The sequence below is a fragment of the Arachis duranensis genome, chromosome 1 (genome assembly GCF_000817695.3).
Source record: "Arachis duranensis cultivar V14167 chromosome 1, aradu.V14167.gnm2.J7QH, whole genome shotgun sequence".
Taxonomy (NCBI): Eukaryota; Viridiplantae; Streptophyta; class Magnoliopsida; order Fabales; family Fabaceae; genus Arachis; species Arachis duranensis.
Window position 1 is genome coordinate 58,230,812 of NC_029772.3, and position 15,005 is coordinate 58,245,816.

The window sequence follows — 15,005 nt, forward strand, 5'->3', positions numbered from 1 at the left end:
TTTTTATTTTTTAAAAAAATTTAAACAACTAAAACACCCAATTGCTGCTAGAGGCAAGCGACGCTCAACACAAAAAATAGAAAAAGGAGACGACGAAGCCAAAAAGGAACAAAATAGAAAAATCTCAAGAAAAGTCGTCGATAAGGAAGTGATAGAACTGTCATCCAGGTTAGAATTAAATTATATTTCAACAAATTGTAAGTGTCCTTTTAAATCGAATCCGAATACGAAGTCTACATATTTTATGTTTTGTTTTTCATAGTCTCTGCGGAAGCACCATGCATGACCAGCGACTACATGTAAATTTTAATGGTGGAGCCGGTAAAGAAATTGGCGAGGACTTTGGTAAAACTACAGTCCTAGAAGGGTCCCTAAAAGATGTGGTAACGCAAATGTCGACGATGATGAATACACTTTCAAACCTGATTGCTTCCCAGACCAAGATGTGTTATCCTGTGTTTGGAACAATGCTACAAAAGATTAATCTTTGGAATAATCCGCCCGATAACATTAACCCTACAGTAATGCATGTGATCGTGAGTGGATTCAGCATGCCATCGGGTACTTTTGAGAGGAATCTAGATTCATCCAAGAAGATTAGATCCAACATGTCCAGCATTCATCAAGCTGCGGATTCTCCTTCGCATAAAGATACAAAGTGTTGTTCAATGTCTCCAAAGTGTGAACAAACAACGCCAGCTGAGTATGTTATTCGTCGCAATTTATTCTATGATGATGGTACTGGAAAGAAGACAGATACATAACCAGTTATATCAAATAGCTTAGACAAGGTGTATATGTTAGCTACTTCAACCCAGCTGACCAAAAGTTTCCAATAAGGAAGGAGTCCACAAACATACATGCGGTGGGTTATCTCCTGTTAAGGAATCGTTAAAGATTTGATATTCTAATTAAGTATTAATAACTAACGTGTAAATTTTCATTTTATCAGTGGACGCCTATTCTGTTCCGTCCCCCAGCTGATATGGCATTGTGCAAGGATGAAGTTTCAGTCGTGACCTACGTCTTTGGTTCAGATATGGAAGATGAAGAATTAAATTCAGAGATAATCTCACAAACAAACTTGTGGCACGCTAATAGGAGAGTCATGTATACTCTACTGCCAAACAAACCATTGGTGGATAAGGTAAGGATTTTTCGTCATTAGCACTTGTTAATTTCATAAATGAAATTACGAACATATAAAATAGTTTTATTAAGGGAATAACTTTTTATATTTGTTCTTATTGGCCGTCAAACAATGAACGATAAAGAAGATCATAAACCTGACATCAAACATGCTCATGTCTGATGCACGCAAGGACACTAGGTTTCCCTGCTTGTGGTTTTTACCCACTACATTTTCGGTGAGTGGAAACCATTAACATATTTTCCATCACATGGTTTCCATTGATCTTATACATGTGCCCGTAAACTCAAATTTAAGTAATTTGCCCTTAATTGGACTCACTCGCCAAAGACTTTGAAACACTATTACGCTGAAGAATACATGGGAGAGTTTGAATCCTTATGCAAGGTAAGTATCTACTTTATGGATCACAGTATCTGTTAATGTCAGTACAGAATGCTTATTCCAATATAACTTACTTGTGTATTTATGTTAGATTTTCGTTCCAATGAATGAGGATAACATGCACTGGTACCTGCTTGTAATTGACATTGAAAAAAGACACATGATATTACTAGATTCTAAGCCATGCGTCTCGAGCAGAACCAGGTGCCGTCGTTGTGCCAAGCTAATGGTAGTTGGTGCGAGATTTATAACCCACAAACTAACCGGCAAGTGCACCGGGTCGTACCAAGTAATACCTCAGGTGAGTGAGGGTCGATCCCACGAGGATTAATGGATCAAGCAACAATGGTTGGTTAAACCACTTAGTTAGGCAAGCAGAAAATGGTTTTGAGATGTTCAAAAGGTTTAAAAAGTGACTTCAAAATATCAGAAGGCAGGCACGCAAGTAATTATGTTGAAAATAAAATATGGGAGAAAACAGTTAAGGCTTCAGAGTTATCTATTTTCCTGATTGACTTTTCTTATTAACTATTTTAATCATGCAAGATTTAATTCATGGCAAACTATTTGTGACTAGATCCTAATTCCTTAGACCTTCCTAGTCTCCTCCAAAATTCATTAACTGCCAATTCCTTGGTCAATTAATTCCAATTAGAGGGTGATGATCAAATTCCAGTTTATATGCCACAAGAATCCTAATTATCCAAAAATAAGGGGATTATATGTCACGTATCCCGTTAAATACAAACAATTAGAAATTCAGGATAATATGTTTTCAAGTTATTGTTCAAGTAAAGAGCTTTTCCAAGTTATACAAGAACTCAATTAGAACATGGGTCATACTTCCGTTCCACCCAAATTCATAAAATAAAGAACAAAAACAATTATTGAATTATAAATCAAACATGAATTAAAATAGAAAAATAATAGAATCAATCCATACAAATAGACAGAGCTCCTAACCTTAATAATGGAGGTTTGGTTGCTCATGGTTTAGAGAAGAAAATAAGGATTCAGCTAAATTGTCTGAGATGGAATGTAAAGTTCAATGTTGCATATCCTTTTATATCTAATCCTAATAAATTTAAAATCTACTTTCTAAAACTAAATAATATCTTTTCCTATTTAAAAATCAAATTTAAATTAGAATTAATTATGATAATCAGCAAGCCTTCAATTGATGGATGGAGACCACTTGATTCCTTCATTTTACGGCCTCTGATCTGTGCTTTCTAGGCTGAAAACTGGGTCAAAAGTAGCCCAGAAATCGTTGGGGGCGAATTCTAAGTTTGCAGTACGTTGCACATGTCACGCGTACGCGCAGGTGCACGTGCGTGCTGATAGACTTTTCGCCAATGTGTGCGTGCGCGTGATGTGCGTGTGCGCGCCCTTAAATGCCAAGTCAACTATGAGAAATTATATATCGTTGTGAAGTCCCAGATGTTAGCTTTCCAACGCAACTAGAACCGCCTCGCTTGGACCTCAGTTGCTCAAGTTATGATTGAATGAATGCGAAGAGGTCAGGCTTGACAACTTTGCGATTCCTTCCATTTTTGCATGCTTCCTTTCCATCAAATCCCGCCAAATGCTACCTAAAATAAATAGAAAATTGCACAAGACTCAAAGTAGCATTCATAGTGGCTAAAAGATAATTAAGTCTTGCTTAAACTTATCAAGTTAAATGCAAATTCACTAGGAAAAGATAGGAAAGATGCTCACGTATCAATTGTGTATTAAAATTTCTAACGAGTAGAAATAACGATTCTAAATTACTTGAACACGCAGTGGACTTGACACATGAAATAAATTTTACTATGATTACAGGAACTGTTTATTGAGGAGATGCTTGATGACTCGACCTTCGATGCTCACCAGACAACACACAGACCAGTAATTTCGGAATATCCTATAATACACCCTGCAGAGATTGGCAAGCAAAAGGACGACTCGTAAGAAACCGTAGAAATTTTCGTTGCTAGTTGATTTCTGAATTACTGAGATAGATCAATGATTTTGGTAACATTTGATGGAAATTTTTTCTTTGGCACAACTTAAGGAGACCGCTAAGATATTTATTTATGTTGTTATTGTGCTATACACTGCATTTCCTTCCAGCCTTGGTTAAGGATGATAATATTTTTTACAGTCCCACTCCATCTGCTATGATCATATACCCTAAGAAATTAAGGCGGTTATAGATTATAACAAACTATTTTTTAATATGCAAGGAATGATTGTGGAGTTTGGGTGACAACCTCGATGAGGCAGTGCCAATGGAGGAATAACTACAATATTAAGGTAATTATAAAATAAAATTCCTTACATGGTTTCGTATAATCTCTTAAAATGTTAATCTAACGTATGCTGACATCTGACTTTTTTGTGCTTAGGTAAATGATAGCATAAGATTGCGGCTGGCTATTGATTTGGTCATGAATCCATTCAATTTGAAATCCCAGGAAGTCCTTGAGGCAGCAAAGACATACTACAATGAAATATCTAAAAAGGAAGAGCGATTGGTTAACGGGAAAGGAAATAAGCTCTGAGTTATTTATACCTAAGGCCTTTAAATAATTATGTTAATTGCTAAGACTTTTAATACTTGAATGCTTGCAACAAGTTATTAGGATTATGTTATTTGTAGTACTTTACGTTAATTTTCGATTTAGGTTTTGTATTGCGCTTATTGATTGAGAAAAAACTACTGGGTCATAACAAAATCGAACTAGTTGGCCCGAACCCCTTATAAAAAAACCAAAACTTTTTTTTGCTGAGATTCTGATAATTATATTTAATTAATGGGATTTTTTAGTCCATTATAAAATGGAATACCGCATTTTGTTTTGTTAATGAGAAAATCGTTTGAATTATTTCCCATATTTTGTAAAGCAATTAATTAAAAATGATTTGAATAATTACCTAATGATAAACACAAGATTATACCTATTATAAATTTTTATTTTGTGTATCCTTCGTTATCTTTATGTTTATTCATTTAGTGATACGCATACCAACGAAGGGTTATTAAACTTCATTTACCTTTTCCAAACAAGAGGAATACCATTCAAAGAGAGTTTATTATATGTATTTATTATTAAGTTTACATTTTCGAAAATGTTTGATTACTAATGGGGTTTGAATCCTAATGGATGGCTTCAAGATATCCCTTCAACTACCTATGCAACCAGTGCGACGTTTGGTTTTACCCTCTTTAAAAGTTAAACTTGACTTCCTCCCAAAATCATTGCATACCAACAATTTAAACCCTCTTCTAATTCACTCACCACGCCTATCAACTACAGCAAGTAGTCACTACTTTTAGCAAACAATGATGGAGCCAGAATTCTGGTAAGCATCTAACTGTTATCTGCTTTTTGATCAACTATTTTTTCACACACATTACCGTTTGTCTTTGCATGGTTTGTTCTGTTTAACATTGGTGACTTTTCAATTTTTGGTTCGGGTTGGCTAGTTACGTGAATGCATTTAGGAACGTAAGAAGATGCCCCGACTAGACTTTCGTGTTAAACCTATTCGCAATAGATGTAAGTTTATGTCCTACGCCACAGATGTTTCTTCTTTTTCTTTTCTGTATCTACAGTTTTTCAACATCTGTGTAACATGTAATTTTTTTTACTATAGGAAGATATACAGTTTCCACCGCACATTGTATAGAACTTCTCTTTCTTCACAACCACTAATCTCTACTTCATAGACAGACAAGACAATTCTTTCCATATCCACCCAAAGAGAGAGAGAGTGATAAGTACTAGATCAAAGCATCGGACATAGGGAGGATAAGATCTCTCTATCGACCAACTCCTCTGCTTATTGTGCAACTGAGTTACGTTGGTTGGGGTATCTTCTACATGCTTGCATGGGACAATACTCATACAGAGGAAAAGCCCAGAGCGGTTGACGAGATATATGCGTCCAACGTGTTGCCTGACCAAATCATATAGTGGCTGGCGGACTGATGCAAGGCACACTTCAACAAGGAAGCACAGCTGGCTGCGTTCGAGATCAAAAGGTTATTACGCCTGCAGTATCGGAGGCAACAAGGTTCACCACTGCGTTCTTAGGATTCAAGATAACAATAATTCATTTACTAAGGGAATTAAATTTACAGTCTTTTTGTATTCAATCATGTAGAATAATTTTGCCAAAATTATTACAGGATCAACCTCCATCAACAAGGGGGAGGGGCAGTGGCAGGACCTAGTAGGAGATACCGAAGAACTTCCTCGTCTGACTCTTCTGAGTCGTCTGTGAACCAGAGAACACCATCATCATAGGACAGAACAGCACAAAGTTATATGTTTTTGGTATTTTGGTGCACTTATGTTTTGTAATAATGTTTCGGTCGCCATTTTATGTATACATATTTAGTTTTGTGGACATGTTAGTATTCTGTGTCATAAATTTAGTTTTGTCAATGTAAACTATGTCTTTTGAATTATTATTTTGTGAATGTATATATGGGTCATATATACCTCATTCTAGTGGTTTTGGTTTTATTAACTGTCACACAATTCTACCATCAGAAGAATTTTATACTTCCATTCATTATTTGTTAAAAAATTAAATGACAAAAGCTTTTTCATTTGTAAGATTTGATTTTGGTATTTGTATGGCCACATGGGTGACATCATGGAAGTGGTAACATCCTATTTAAGAATTGGTTTGTTTTTTAATACTTTATGCAGAAACTACAGAAATGATTAAATCGGGATGAAATGAGTAAATTGAGAGTGATATGGTGTTCTTTAGGATGAGGGGTTTTAATGGTGTGATAAGGGGAAATCAAGTTGATACGTAAACGATGACTGACTAAGTTAGGTAAATACACATTCAGGATGACAGACTAAGTTAGCTTGATAAGGTAAATACACATTCAGGACACATGGATTTAGTTAGCATGTTTTTCCATTATACAAAAAAAAAATTGAAGGCAGCTGCTAATTTCAAATTAATTAAACAAAAAATCAAAAATAATTTAAGCTAGAATGTTGGAACTCCCACAGAATTTATTTTGCTAGCATAGTTTTTGGTAGACGAGACAATTTTAATGGTACACAAAAGCTCATTCAAACTGGTGACAATAACACCGGTAACACAATATTTTGCCACATCGATTCTCATTGGAAGTAACATCTCACACAATTAATAAGTTAGAGAAATTTAAGTTCATTACTTATAAGTCAACCAGAGACTTGAACCTAACAGAAACTACAGCAAACATTAACCCACCCAAAACCAAGACAACCAAAGGAACCTCTACAAAAATGACTAAATTCCAACTAAATTATCTTCCATTGCCGGTTATTCCAGATGAACTGCTGCAAGAAATCTTCTTGCGAAGCAGTGCCAACGTGGTAGGGAGATGTATGTGCTCGAATAAATTCTGGCTACGACGCCTACGACAGCCAGAGACATGCATACAACACATGCAAAGGTAGAAAGTGTTAGATCAACATGTCTTGTTTCATGTTAGATACTCACTACTGTTAATGAGTTCAGATTCACTATTTATAGTGAATGCTACTTCCGGAGAAGAAGTGCATGTTCAGCAACCTTTCGGAGTTGGGATCCATGGATGGTTTCGTATTGTGGGAGTGTCAAACGGGAACATATGTTTCAAGTTCTCCCGTGACCAAGACAACACAAGATTTTTGGTATGGAATCCAACATCACAATGCGCTAGAGAAATTTTCGACCCCCACAAGGACCACGATAGATCATATTTCCCAGTATATGGTTTCGGTCATGTCCCAAACACAGATGCATACAGCATCATACATATGTGCAAAAGGGACATAGCTGATGCCTACGTTTTTTTCTCTAGATATTGTTCAAGGTGTTCTACATGGTTTCACTATGTTAATTGCCTCCCTGGTGTAGAAAAAATTAACCCTAACTCTGTTTTTCATAATGGTCAGGCATATTGGATTACTAGTACAGGAGATAGTTACGCTACACCCAAGTCTGTTTTATGTTATAGTGTCCAAGATGAATCTTTTAACGAGGTGTCTATTCCAATAGGTGCAATATATACCGTTTACAATTTACTAACCCACAAGGACAAACTTGCACTCCTCGCTCATACACACAAGAGAAAATCCAATACTATTCGTGGATGATAACCTAATTCTGTTGGTGAACAATTCAAAGGAAAGAGAGTTACTCATCAATTCCAGGTACAGAGAGCTTGTGTTGACAGAATATGACATTGAACATGGCACAAAAAATCTACTGGTGAGGAGAGCATGGCGAGACCTAGGAATCCCACACCCGATAACAGTAAGGTTTACACTAAAGTATTTTGAAGGGTTGTTTCCAGTTTAGAAATAATTCACATTTAAATCTAATCCGACTAAATGTATTGTGGAACTTTGTTGAACGTCTATGTTTAGTATTCTGATTTCGGTTCTTTATGCTTTTTTTTGGGTGATGGAATCTCTTGTTAACTGTTATAGCATTGGTTACTTCTAAGTTTGTTTGATTTCAGTTTAACTTACTTGTGTATGTTTTACATTGGTTTGAAAGGCCCAAATTTGAGAGAAATGGTTAACTAACAACTTCATTCTATCTAATTCTATCTAACTGTGTATGTGACAAATATCAGCTAACCAACTAACATTTTACAGGAGTATTCAAGGAAAACATGCTATTCAAACAAAGATTGAGCAGGGTAAGTGAAGGCAATTAGTAGACAGACACATGAATGGAGTAAATAGTTACCTGGAGATACTTGGTTTGACTTAAAATTCCAGAAAAAGTTGGGCTTAACCGGTTTCAAGCCAATTGCTGCATTAATCCTCAGCTGAATTTTCTACTGATGTATTGTTTTTGTAGCTGGCCCAATTTCATAGCTAGCCCACTTTACTTTTAGAGAGACTTGAACTACCAAAAAATAAATATTTTTCCAGGTTAGTTTACCAAGCCCAATCCCAAGTATGTCAGTAAGACTAAATATTCACTTAATTAAACTAACACTGGGTAAAACAAAATATCAATCACCTTTGATCATCTACTCTGTTACACCTTAATACCTAACCAGAACTCAACTGGGATGACCATGAATCCACACATGCATACAAAGTTCGACCTATAATTCGACCAGTTTTTTCCTATGTAACACGAGTCCACCAAAAAAGACGACATATAAACTGGCATTCAATAAAGTACTTGAAATAAGTTAGAAGACAAACTTACATGATGGGCACAGGTTTCAAGACCACAATTGTAGACACCACTACTGTCTTCGACGATGGTACAACCTAACCCAGTACATGATGAGACCTGCAATAAGCCATACACTGATTGGATATTAGTATATAAGAAGAAAAACAGATCAACCTAGTACATGGTAAGACCTACAATAAGCCATTAGCACTCTATAACAAACTATAACAAATTATAACAAACTCCAGGTTGCACTCTACCTGCACGGCCATGTCTCTAAAATGATCAACCCATTAGCACTCTTTCTTTGACTTTGACTTAGAAAGTTAGAGGAATTCAATAAAGTGCATGAAGGGGCCAATAAAGTCAAACAAATTTAGCAAATAAAGGATTCAGCAATAATGGCAAGCTCCATTTTTTGAAAAAAATAAGATATTTCATTGGAGCATTAAACATCATCTACAAGGGGATAAAGATGATGATCTACAACTTCAATACCTGATGAGCTGAAGCCTTTGAAATCCATTATGGTAACAGACAGACTAGCTTATTTAAAGCATCATAGCTGGTCTCCTTTGTTTTATCGCTGATGAGCGGATAATTTATATGCTTTTTGGCATTGTTTTTAGGTAGTTTTTAGTAGGATCTAGCTACTTTTTGGGATGTTTTTATTAGTTTTTATAAAAAAATTAATATTTATATACTTTACTATGAGTTTGTGTGTTTTTCTGTGATTTCAGGTATTTTCTGACTGAAATTGAGGGACCTGAGCACAAATCTGATTCAGAGGCTGAAAGAGGACTGCTGATGCTGTTGGATTCTAACCTCCCTGCACTCGAAGTGGATTTTCTAGAGCTACAGAACTCCAAATGGTGCGCTCTTAATTGCGTTAGAAAGTAGACATCCAGGGATTTTCAGCAATATATAATAGTCCATACTTTGCTCGATTTTTGACGACGCAAACTGGCGTTCAAACGCCCCTTCTCTGCCCTATTCTGAAGTTAATCGCCAGAAACACGTTACAAACCAAAGTTAAACGCCCAAATTGGCATAAAAACTGGTGTTTAACTCCAAGAGAAGCCTCTACAAGTGTAAAGCTCAATGCTCAGCCCAAGCACACACCAAGTGGGTCCCGAAAGTGGATTTCTGCATCATTTGCTTATTTCTGTAAACCCTAGTAGCTAGTTTTCTTATAAATAGGACCTTTTACTATTGTATTTTCATCTTCGGATCATAGAGACATTCTGGATGATATAATTTCATATTTGGGAAGGCTGGCCATTCGGCCATGCCTGGACCTCCAGACCACTTATGTATTTTCAATGGTGGAGTTTCTACACACCATAGATTAAGGGTATGAAGCTCTGCTGCCCCTCGAGTGTTAATGCAATTACTACTATTTTCTATTCAATTCAAGCTTATTCTTGTTCTAAGATACTCATTCGCACACAAGAACATGATGAATATGATGATTATGTGATGCTCATCACCATTCTCAACTATGAACGCGTGACTGACAACCACTTCCGTTCTACAAGCAAAGGCTAGAGTGTGTATCTCTTGGATTTTTGGCTCATGCATGTTGATTGCCTCTCCTAACAACAGAGCCTTCAATTCCTTGAGATCAGAGTCTTCGTGGTATAAGCTAAAATCCATTGGCATCGTTCTTGAGATCCGGAAAGTCTAAACCTTGTCTGTGGTATTCTTAGTAGGATCTGGGATGGGATGACTGTAACGAGCTTCAAACTCGTGACTGTATGGCGTAGTGACAGACGCAAAAGGATAGTAAATCCTATTCCTACATGATTGAGAACCGACAGATGATTAGCCCTACGTAACCCGTAGTTGGACCATTTTCACTGAGAGGACGGGATTGGATGAAGGCAGTAGGAAAGCAGAGATTCAAAAGGAACAAAGCATCTCCATACAATTATCTGAAATTCTCACCAATGAATTACATAAGTATCTCTATTTTTTATTTTATTATTTTATTATTTATCTTTTAATTATCAAAACTCCATAACCAATTTGAATCTGCCTGACTGAGATTTACAAGATGACCATAGCTTGCTTCATACTAACAATCTCCGTGGGATCGAACCTTACTCACGTAAGGTATTACTTGGACGACCCAGTGCACTTGCTGGTTAGTTGTGCAGAGCTGTGACAAAGTGTGATTCACGTTTGAGAGCACCAAGTCTTTGGCGTCATTGTTGATTATCACAATTCCGTGCACCAAGTTTTTGGCGCCGTTGCCGGGGATTATTCGAGTTTGGATAACTGATGGTTCATCTTGTTGCTCAGATTAGGTAATTTTCCTTTATTTTGTTTTCAAAAAGTTTTCAAAAATCTTTCAAAATTTTTCTTCTTTTTCGTTTTTCTAAAAATAATTTTCAAAAAAAAACCCAAAAAATTCATGAAATCATAAAAACTAAAAAATATTTCATCATTCTTGTTTGAATCCAGTGCCAAATTTTAAGTTTGGTGTTAATTGCATGATTTTTAATTATCTTGCAATTTTCGAAACACATGCATTGTGTTCTTGATGATCTTCAAGTTGTTCATGATGAATTTCCTTATTTGATCTTCATGATTTCTTGTTTTGCATTGCATGATGTTTTTCATATGCATTCTTGCATTTATAAGGGCCCAAACATGAAAAATTTCTAAGTTTGGTGTCTTGTATGTTTCTTCTATTAAAGAAAATAAGTTCTTAATGTTCATCTTGATCTTCAAGATTGTTCTTGGTGTTCATCTTGACATTCATAATGTTCTTGCATATATCTTGTGTTTTGATCCAAGAATTATATGTTTTGACTCATTTTGTTGTTTTTCAAAATTGAAAATATATCCTTTCAAATAAATGATATAGCAAAATGAAGATCCAAGAACATAAAGTAGAGAAATTACAGAGAAAAAGCTGGGCGTTCAAAACGCCCAGTGAAGAAGGAAAACTGGCGTTTAAACGCCAGCCAGGGTACCTAGTTGGGCGTTTAAACGCCCAAACCATGTAGCAATTGGGCATTAAATGCCCAAAACATGCAGCTCCTGGGCATTTAACGCCAGGATGACACAAGGAGAGGAATTTTGTTTTCAAAATCAAATCTTTTTCAAATCTTCATAATTTTTCAAAATTTTTCAAAATCTTATCTTTTTCCTATCTTTTTTTATCAATCATATCTTTTTCAAAATTTTCAAAAATCTTGATTCAAAAATTTCAAGTTTGTTACTTTCTTGTTAAGAAAGGTTCATTATTTGAAATTTAGAATAATATCTTTTAAGTTTCTTGTTAATCAAATCTTTTTAATCATATCTTTTCAATCATATCTTTTCAAAAATATCTTTTTCAAATCATATCTTTTTAAAAATCCTTGATTTCAAAATCTTTTCTAAATTCTTATCTTTTCAAAATTGATTTTCAAATCTTTTTTAATTAAGTAATTGACTTTTTATTTGTTTTACTATTTCATATCTTTTTCAAAACCACTTAACTACTTTCCTCTCTCTAATTTTCGAAAATCATTAACTTCTTTTTCAAAATTCTTTTTAAATTAACTAATTATTTTCAAAATTTAATTTTAATTTTTGAAAAAAATGTTCCCCCTTTCTTTTTTTTAAAACACTAACATTCCTCCTCCATTGTCAATTCTGACTCACTCCTTCTTTGTATGTTCGAATTCTGCCTTACCTACCTCATCCTTCTATTCTTGTTTTCCTCTGACACCTCAAGGAATCTCTATACTGTGACATAGATGATTCATATCTTTCTTTGTTTTCTTCTCTTTTATATGAGCAGGAACAAAGACAAAGGCATACTTGTTGAAGATGATCCTGAACCTGAAAGGACTCTAAAGAGGAAGCTAAGAGCAGCTAAAGCACAAAACTCTGAAGAGAACCTCACTAAAATTTTTGAAAAGGAGGCAGCCAAAGAAACAATTATGGCCGAACCAAACAACAATGCAAGGAAGATGCTTGGTGATTTTACTACCCCAACTTTCAACTTCTATGGAAGAAGCATCTCAATCCCTACCATTGGAGCAACCAATTTTGAGCTAAAGCCTCAATTAGTTTCTCTACTGCAACAGAATTGCAAGTTTTATGGACTTCCATCAGAAGATCCTTATCAATTTTTAACTGAGTTCTTGTAGATTTGTGATACTATTAAGACCAATGGAGTTGATCCTGAGGTCTACAAGCTTATGCTTTTCCCTTTTGCTGTAAGAGACAGAGCTAGGACATGGTTGGACTCACAACCTAGAGATAGCTTAAACTCTTGGGATAAGCTGGTCACGGCTTTCTTAGTCAAGTTCTTTCCTCCTCAAAAGTTGAGCAAGCTTAGAGTGGATGTTCAAACCTTCAAATAGAAAGAAGGTGAGTCTCTCTATGAAGCTTGGGAAAGATATAAGCAACTGACCAAAAAGTGTCCTTCTGACATGCTTTCAGAATGGACCACCTTAGATATATTCTATGATGGTCTATCTAAATTTTTCAAGATGTCATTGGACCACTCTGCAGGTGGATCCATTCACCTAAAGAAAACGCCTGCAGAAGCTCAAGAACTCATTGAGATGGTTACAAATAACCAATTCATGTACACCTCTGAGAGGAATCTTGTGAGCAATAGGATGCCCCAGAAGAGAAGAGTTCTTGAAATTGATGCTCTGAATGCCATACTGGCTCAGAATAAAATATTGATCCAACAAGTCAATATGATCTCTCAGAGTCTGAATGGATTGCAAAATGCATCCAACAGTACTAAAGAAACATCTTCTGAAGAAGAAGCTTATGATCCTGAGAACCCTGCAATGGCAGAGGTAAATTACATGGGTGAATCCTTTGGCAACACCTATAATCCTTCATGGAGAAATCATCCAAATTTTTCATGGAAGGATCAACAGAGGCAAGGCTTCAATAATAACAATGGTGGAAGAAACAGGTTTAGCAATAGCAAACCTTTTCCATCATCATCTCAGCAACAGACAGAGACCTCTGAGCAGAACCCCTCTAACTTAGCAAATATAGTCTCTGATCTATCTAAGGCCACTCTCTGTTTCATGAGTGAAATAAGGTCATCCATTAGAAACTTGGAGGCACAAGAGGGTCAGTGATGAGCAGATATTTTATACGCTTTTTTGGGGTAATTTCATGTAGATTTTAGTATGTTTTAGTTAGTTTTTATTAGTTTTTAGGCAAAATTCATATTTTTGGACTTTACTATGAGTTTGTGTGTTTTTCTATGATTTCAGGTATTTTCTGGATGAAATTGAGGGAGTTGAGCAAAAATCTAATTTAGGCTGAAAAAGGACTGCTGATGTTGTTGGATTCTGACCTCCCTGCACTCGGAATGGATTTTTTGGAGCTACAAAAGTTCAATTGGCGCGCTCTCAATTGGGTTGGAAAGTAGACATTCAGGGCTTTCCAGCAATATATAACAGTCCATACTTTGCACGAAGATAAATGATGTAAACATGCATTTAATGCCAGTTTCATGTTGCATTCTGGTGTTGAACGCCAGAAACAGGTTGCAAGTTAGAGTTAAACGCCAGAAACTGCCCAGGCACGTGAGAAGCTCAAGTTTCAGCCTCAGCACACACTAAGTGGGCCCAGAAGTGGATTTCTTCACTATCCATCTTAGTTTACTCATTTTCTGTAAACCTAGGTTACTAGTTTAGTATTTAAAACAACTTTTAGAGACTTATTTTGTACCTCATGACATTTTAGATCTGAACTTTGTACTCTTTGACGGCATGAGTCTCTAAACTCCATTGTTGGGGGTGAGGAGCTCTACAGCGTCTCAATGAATTAATGCAATTATTTCTGTTTTCTATTCAAACACGCTTATTTCTATCTAAGATGTTCATTCGCACTTCAATATGAAGAAGGTGATGATCCGTGACACTCATCACCATTCTCAACCTATGAACGTGTGCCTGACAACCACCTCCATTCTACATTAGATTGAATGAGTATCTATTGGATTCCTTAATCAGAGTCTTCGTGGTATAAGCTAGAATCCATTGGCAGCATCCTTGAGAATCTGGAAAGTCTAAACCTTGTCTGTGGTATTCCGAGTAGGATTCAGAGATTGGATGACTATGACGAGCTTCAAACTTGCGAGTGTTGGGTGTAGTGACAAACACAAAAGGATCAATGGATCCTATTCCAGCATGAGTGAGAACCGATAGATGATTAGCCGTACGGTGACAGCGCACCTGGACCATTTTCACTGAGAGGACGGATGGTAGCCATTGACAACGGTGATCCACCAACACACAACTTGCCATAG